Source organism: Bos indicus x Bos taurus, chromosome 23, assembly GCF_003369695.1.
Source record: "Bos indicus x Bos taurus breed Angus x Brahman F1 hybrid chromosome 23, Bos_hybrid_MaternalHap_v2.0, whole genome shotgun sequence".
NCBI lineage: Eukaryota > Metazoa > Chordata > Mammalia > Artiodactyla > Bovidae > Bos > Bos indicus x Bos taurus.
The window spans coordinates 31,455,156-31,462,768 of NC_040098.1; positions in this window are offsets into that span (position 1 = coordinate 31,455,156).

A 7,613-nucleotide genomic window follows, 5' to 3' on the forward strand; every position below is an offset into this window, starting at 1 on the left:
GCTTAAACACTGGACCACCAGGGAAGTCCCCAGAACAGTGCTTATTGAATTTTAGAGTATCTACAAATCATCTGGAATCTTGTTAAAATAGATTCTAATTCAAAAGGTAATGGTGGAGCCCAGGAATCTGCATTTTCAACAAACTCCCAGTGATGCTGATGCTGCTGGTTCATGGAGCACATTTGAATATCAGGACCCCAGACAGTCCTGATGGTCCTTCTACAGCTAGAGGTGTCAGGCAAATCCATTTCCTTCTCATCCTCCCATTGCAACCCCTATGTCTGCATGCTCCCCACTGCCAGCCCCACCCTCAGAGGAGTGAGATGCCGTGAAGTGCAATGGGCAGGTGGCTGAGGTGGTTGGGAAACCAGGTGGCATTCTCTGCTCTGCACAGGCAGATTCATCACTTGGGAAGTCTAAGTGTTCCTGTAAATGTTTGCTTTAGGAAAAAGCCGCTGCTCCAGAGCTTCCACGATGCCTCCTCTCTCCCCTTCACATGAACTCCCAGGGTGAGGGGAAAGGAACTGTCCATGTTTTACAGGCACAGTGCGGATCTGCAGTCCTCCCTGCCCCTGCAGCATCTCTGGACACAAGGACAAGGACTCAGTGGCCTGTCCTTAGCTAGGGTGCTACTACAGACCACACACACCCTCAACACAGACCTTCAGTTTGGTCCCTCTAAGATTCCAGCCCCAGGGCTCAGCCCTTTCCTATCTCACCTTTCCAGAAAGGCAAAGAAAAGCTCACAAAGGAGAAAGCAGCCATAAAAGAGAGGCCCAAGGCATAAAGGAGAATAGCACAGGGGAGGAGAGGAGAGATGGGAGGAAAGGGCCTGAAAGGGCAGGCCTGCGACCTAAGGAAACCAAAGGGAGAATTGGGGGATGTTGCTTTTTTGTTTTGTTTTGTTTTTTTCAGTGTTTCTCTTTCATCAGTCTAGTCCAAAGTGTTCTAGTCGTTGATAACACACTCTGGCATTCAGCCTTAAGACAGTGACATGAAGGATTTTCAGTGCCTGTGAGCATAGGAGCATCTAGAAAAGAAGGGAAGTTCAGGCAGTAAGCAGAGCACTCAGCCAGTCAGCAGCATCTGCTGAGCACCACTTTGGGCCAGTGGGCACTGTTGCAGGGACTTGGGACACATCAGGGAACCCTGCTTGAGAAAAACAACAAACAGTAAGTATAATAAATGAGGTTTCCCAGGTGGCGCAGTGGTAAAGGATACATCTGCCAGTGCAGGAGACAGAAGAGACACCAGTTCAATCCCTGGGTCCAGAAGTTCCCCTGGAGAAGGAGATGGCAACCCACTCCAGTATTCTTACCTGGAAAATTCCATGGACAGAAGAGCCTGGTGGGCAACAGTCTATGAGGTCACAAAGAGTCGGACACGACTAACGACTAAGCACAGCACATAATAAATAAATGACAGTGTAATAAAGGGTTTTGGAAACAGAAGACAATGGAGCAGGATAAAGGAGTGGGGTTTCATTATCTCGGGTGGTCAGGGAAGGCTTCACTGAGAAGGAGGCATTTGCGCTAAGATTTGGAGCAGGTGAGGGAGCTGGTGCTGCGTGGGAGGGTGACTCAGGAAGGGGTTGGGCTGGTGCAGAAGCCTTATGGTGTAGACTAAAAAGCTTTCCCCTGGGGTTTCACAGGTGCTCCTCACCATCCCCCTAGAAGAGGAAGACATGCTATTTACCATTCACATTCACTGTTGAGTGAGCTTGGTGACATAAAGTGATTGTCACCTCCCAAGCAGGCGAAGTTGAGCAAAGTATTTGGGACTGACTGACTGTTTAGTGCTCTTTCCTACTGCTGCTACTGCTAAGTCGCCTCAGTCATGTCTGACTCTGCGATCCCATATATGGCAGCCCGCCAGGCTCCCCCGGCCCTGGGATTCTCCAGGCAAGAACACTGGAGTGGGTTGCCATTTCCTTCTCCAATGCATGAAAGTGAAAAATGAAAATGAAGTCGCTCAGTTGTGTCCGACTCTTTGCGACCCCATGGATGGCAGCCTACCAGGCTCCTCCATCCATGGGGTTTTTGCATCCAGAAGCTTTGTCCTCCCCCAATCCCCCACAGCTGGGAAAGATTGAGGGCAGGAGAAGAGGGAGACAGGATGAGATGGTTGGATGGCATCACTAACTCAATGGACATGAGTTTAAGCAAACTCAGGGAGATAGTGAAAGACAGGGAAGCCTGGCATGCTGCAGTTCATGGGGTCAAAAAGAATCAGTCACAGCATAGCGACTGAACAACAACAACCCACCCCAGCCCCCAGAAAGTCGTTCTCCCTTATCCAGAAAACGTAGGTGAAACCACTTAAGCTGGTGTCAAGTATTTTGTGTGACTAGCTCTGTCTTGAAAGCAATGGGAATGGGCATGGCGCAGATACCCTGGTGGTGCACAAGAGGAAGAAATGGATGGATTCCTGGAGGTCAGGAGATGCTAATGGTGGGGCGGGAGACCCAGGGAGTGATTACCTTATATTATTACATACCCAGTACGTGTTTGCATTCCAGTTCTTTATGTTAATATATATGGATGGACTCCTGGAGGTCAGGTGATGTTAATGATGACGGTGATAGGACGGGAGACACAGGGAGTGAGGGCAGCCAGGTGCAGGACCTCTGCAGGCAGCCAGAGCTGGATGGGAAGAGGAGCGGGGAAAGCTGAAGGGTGGGAGAAGGAGAGACACACTTGCTTCTTGGTGTCAGGGCGCTGCTGTGCTGTGGTTGGTTCCTGTCCACTGGTATGGCTGTAGGTGAGTTACTTCACCTCTCTCTGCCCAAGTGGAAAGACATAAAGGGCATGTCTTTAAATGTTTGCTTAAATCAGGACCCCCATGATATCTGCCAAATGTGTTTGACTGATAGGTCTTGTCTCTTTCAATTAGATTTCCCCTTCATTTCTTTTTTCCTATTGCATCTTGTTTGCTGGGGCTCCCCAGGTGGTGCAATGGTAAGCACATCTTGCTTATCCATTCATCTATTAATGTACATTCAGGTTTTCCATGTCCTGGCTATTGTAAATAGCACTGCAGTGAATGTTGGGGTGCATGTATCCTTTCAAACCATATTTTTTCTCCAGATATATGCCCAGGAGTGGGATTGAAGTATCATATGGTAGCTCTAGTTTTAGTTTCTTAAGCAATCTCCATACTGTTCTTCATAGTGGCTATACCAGTTTACATTGCCAACAACAGTGTGGAAAGGTTCCCTTTTCTCCACACCCTCTCCAGCATTTATTGTTTGTAGATTTTTTGATGATGGCCGTTCTGACTGGTGTGAGGTGATACCTCATTGTATTACCTGTGTTTCTCTAATAATTAGTGATGATGAACACTTCATGTGCCTTTTGGCCATATGTATGTCGTCTTTGGAGAAATGTCTGTCTAGATCTTCTGTCCATTTTTTGACTGGGTTGTTGTTATTGAGTTGCATGAACTGTTTGTTTATTTTGGAAATCATCCCTTATTGGTCACGTCATTTGCAACTGTTCTCTTGCAGTCTATAAATTGTGTTTTGTTTAAATCATGATTGCTCGCTTCATCAAAATCCCCAGGGGTGAGCATCAGCCACGAAACAGAAATCACAGTGTTTTTGGTCACCTAGTCACAGAAGTGACATCCCCTCAACATTACTGTATATATTGGTTGTGTGTGCTTAGTTGCTCAGCCGTGTCTGCCTCTTTGTGACCCCATAGACTGTAGCCCGCCAGGCTCCTCTGTCCTTGGGGATTCCTCCAGGCAAGAACCCTGGAGTGGGTTACCATGCCCTCCTCCAGGGGATCTTCCCAACCCAGGGATCAAACCCAAGTCTCCTGCATTGCAAGCAGATTCTTTACCGTCTGAGCCACTAGGGAAGCCCATTCTGTTGGTTAGAAGCAAGCTATTTAGAGGTTGTGGGGATTATGTAAGGTTTTGAATACTGGGAACTGTGGTCACTGGAGGACATCTTAGAGCCTGCCTACTACACTTTCCTCCCAGGTTAAGACGTCTAGTTCTCAAGGACAGTGGGATGATAAAATTAACATATCACATCATTTATGCATTTAAATTTTTGATATTTAAGTGCATCCAGATTGGCTGTGCCAATTTACATTCCATATCCCTGCCAATATTTTATTAAACTTTTAAATACTTGCCAATCTGTTAGGTGTGTAATGGTATCTTGTTTTTATTTTTAATCTCCAAATATTAATGGAATTATGCCTCCTTTTATATGTTTATTGGTCATTTGCATTTCTTCCTTTGTGAGTTTTTGATTCATATCCTTTGTCCAGCCTCCTTTTGGGCTTTTTAACTTTTTTTTCCCCCAGGCTATACCATGTGGATTGTGGAAGGTCTCTGTTCCCTGACCAGGGATCAAACCTGGACCCTGAACAGTGAGAGCATGGAGTCCTAACCCCTGGACTGCCAGGGAATTCCCTAACTTTTCCTTACTGATGTGTAGAAATTCTTTATAGTATATCTATTAACCCTATAATTAATGTGTTAAGTAATCCATATTAATATGTGTGTACATTTGTGTATATGTATACATGTACGTGTGTGTATATATATGTGTCATTAAAAAACTGGACTACGTCTGGAGCATAAGATACTGAATGGGAGTTCTGCTGAATCCCAGACTTCAGGTGGAGTGCACCTGCCACTAAATTATGGACTATCTGGAGAAGCAAGAGAAGTCCCAGTTGTGGTCATGCCAGTTCTGGAACAAAAAAGGGCTACATGAGTCAAAGTGGAAAAAAACAGCTTCATATAGAATCAGGAATCTAGCCTGCTAGGGAAGAGTCCCTCACAGCAGGAAGTCTGCAAACAGCACTTCTGCTACCAGGATTTCCTTGGGCCTGACTCTGACCATCTCTGGGAGATATAGGGGTAACAGAGACCCAACCTTCTCTCTCCCCAGGAGCAATGACTTCACCAAGATATAAGTTTAGGTCCTCACGTGTAAACTTTGGAGAAAGGTGATTGCCAGGGTTCTGTTCCAGCACTTAGGGAACTAGGTTCCTTCTAGCTTATTTCTCCATCACTTCCTGAGCAGGGACTGGTGTGTATAGCTAGCCTGGGCCAGTTCTGCCTTAGTCTTAGGACTAGAGTCCCTCACCATATCCCTTGGATCACTGATTGTTCTTAACTGTGGAGCCACTTTGAGGGTCATGAAAGAGTGTAGGCCAGGCTCAGAGAGGGTAATCTGCCCAAAGCAAAGACTTTCCAGTGCCACATTTATGCTGCTTTATAAATATTACTCACACCGTCTCGACCTCCTGCATAGCTGGTGCTGATTTGCTCTTCAGAACTCTCACTGTGGATGTGGTTCAGAGAAGGGCTTGGGGGGGGGGGGCATGGTGGGGGTGGAGGGAGGCTGTGGTGGGCAGTCAGGCCACAGTGTCTGTGTGTGTGCGTGTGTGCACACGTGTTCAGGCAGCCAGGCTACATCACTGTGTGTGTGTATGTGTGCACGCGTGTGCTCAGTCCCTCAGTCGTGTCAGGCTCTGCGACCCCATGGATTATAGCCTGCCAGACACCTCTGTCTATGGGATTTCCCAGGGAAGAATACTGGAGTGGTTTGCCATTTCACCCTCCAGGGGATCTTCCGGACCCAGGGATCGAACCTGTGTCTCCTGCATTGGTAAGCAAATTCTTTATGACTGCACCACCTGGGAAGCCCTTGATATCACAGAACTGTGATCTAAATGATAGTCAGGGAAGCCACGTAGAGAGCTACAGACAGACTCAAGAGAGATTAAGAGGTGGGTGGTAGGAAGGAATCACAGATGACATCTGTGGTCCCTGGGTGGGTACTGAAGTCATTTATGTATTTAATTATGGGGCCCTTGAGAAGAACACATTTGGAAGGGGGAGATAATAAATACAACCTTTGATAACTGCCAAGTAGAGGATGGACAGAGGGCTCTAAAGATCAAGATAGAAAGTGAAATAAGAGTTTATTCTGTAAATAATTCCTGCCCACACTAGCAACCACTATCTGTACTAGTCATTTATCATTTATTTGTTCATTTATTGGCCATGTGGCACAGTGGGATTGAACCCATGGCCCCTGCATTGGAAACAGTCTTAACCATTGGACTGCCAGGGAAGTCCCTTATCATTTAATTGAAACCCACATTCTATTAATACTCTTGTAAGTGGGTATTTGTAGATACCAGTATTCTTGCCTGGGAAATTCCATGGACAGAGGATCCTGGAAGGCTACAGTCCATGGGGGTTGCAAAGAATTGGACACAGCTGAGTGGCTAACACTTTCACACAGATACCAGACATTCCACTGAAAGCAGGAGCCAATCCACTTTAGTGATGTATTTCACCAGGAATAACAGATTAAAGAAAATAACATTTGAGCATCTGAGTGTGGAGTAAATGAATCTGTTACTGTTATGCATGGCTTACACTTGCACCTCAGCATGTGGGTAATTTCACGCCTGTTGAAAGAATTCAAGTAGGACTACTTGCCATCCAGCCAGAATTGGGAAGGTACAGCTTAGGGTGAGAAGGGAATGCAATGTATGTCACACAGAAATGAGTGAGCTCTGTCTAAATCATCAATACTAAACTTCAGCACTAAAGAGTCACAGTTCACATCATTCTCTTCCCACCCCCGCCCCCGCCCCCTGCAAGTATTTCTCTTTGGTTACCTGCTCTGATGACTTGAATCCCGGACTCGTTTAATCTCCTTAGTAGTTTTCACCATAGGCTTTATGTCGACTTTACTGCTACCCTTGCCTTTCTTCTCATGATGATTCTATTGTTACCCTGATTTGCTCCTTATTTACTGTTTTCTTGACTCCTTTGGCTTCTGCTGCCAATTTCCACAGTCACAATAGGACACACTTTTCACTTCAGTACTCAAAGACACTGCTTCACCTCCAGTTTTCCCTTTACAGAACACTCCTTCAACATCCCTGCCTACACACAATCGGAAGTGGGTATACCAATGCTCAGGTCATCAGCCTCTGACACCTGTTTTATTTAGATCTTCCTGACCTCATGGGCTCTGTCTTGATTTTCAGCTATGGATTCAGCGCCATCCTGTGGTTATTTTTATGTTCCATTATCATTTATCTTGATATTGAATATAGTTCCCCGTGCTGCATACAGTAGGACATTGCTGTTAACCTGTTTCATATCTGCTGTCTGCATATCTGCTAATCCCAAACTCCTAATTTATCCCTCTCCCACTCTCTCCCCTTTGGTAACTATAAGTTTTCTGCATCAATGAGTCTGTTTTGTAAATAAGTTCATTTGTATCCTATTTTAGATTCCACATAAGTGATTTTCTGTTTCTCTGACCTACTTCACCTAGTATGATGATCTCTAGTTCTATCCATGTTGCTGCCAATGGAATTACTTCATTATTTTTTATGGCTGAGTAGTATTTCATTGTATATATGTAACACATCTTCTTTATCCATCCATTCAATGGACATTTAGTTGCTTCCATGGCTTGGCTACTGTAAATAGTGCTGCTATGAACACTGGGGTACATGTGTCATTTTGAATTAGGGTTTTCTCTTGATATATGCCTAGGAGTGGGATTGCTGGATTATATTTTTAGCTTTTTAAGGAACCTCCATACTGTTCTCCATAGTGTG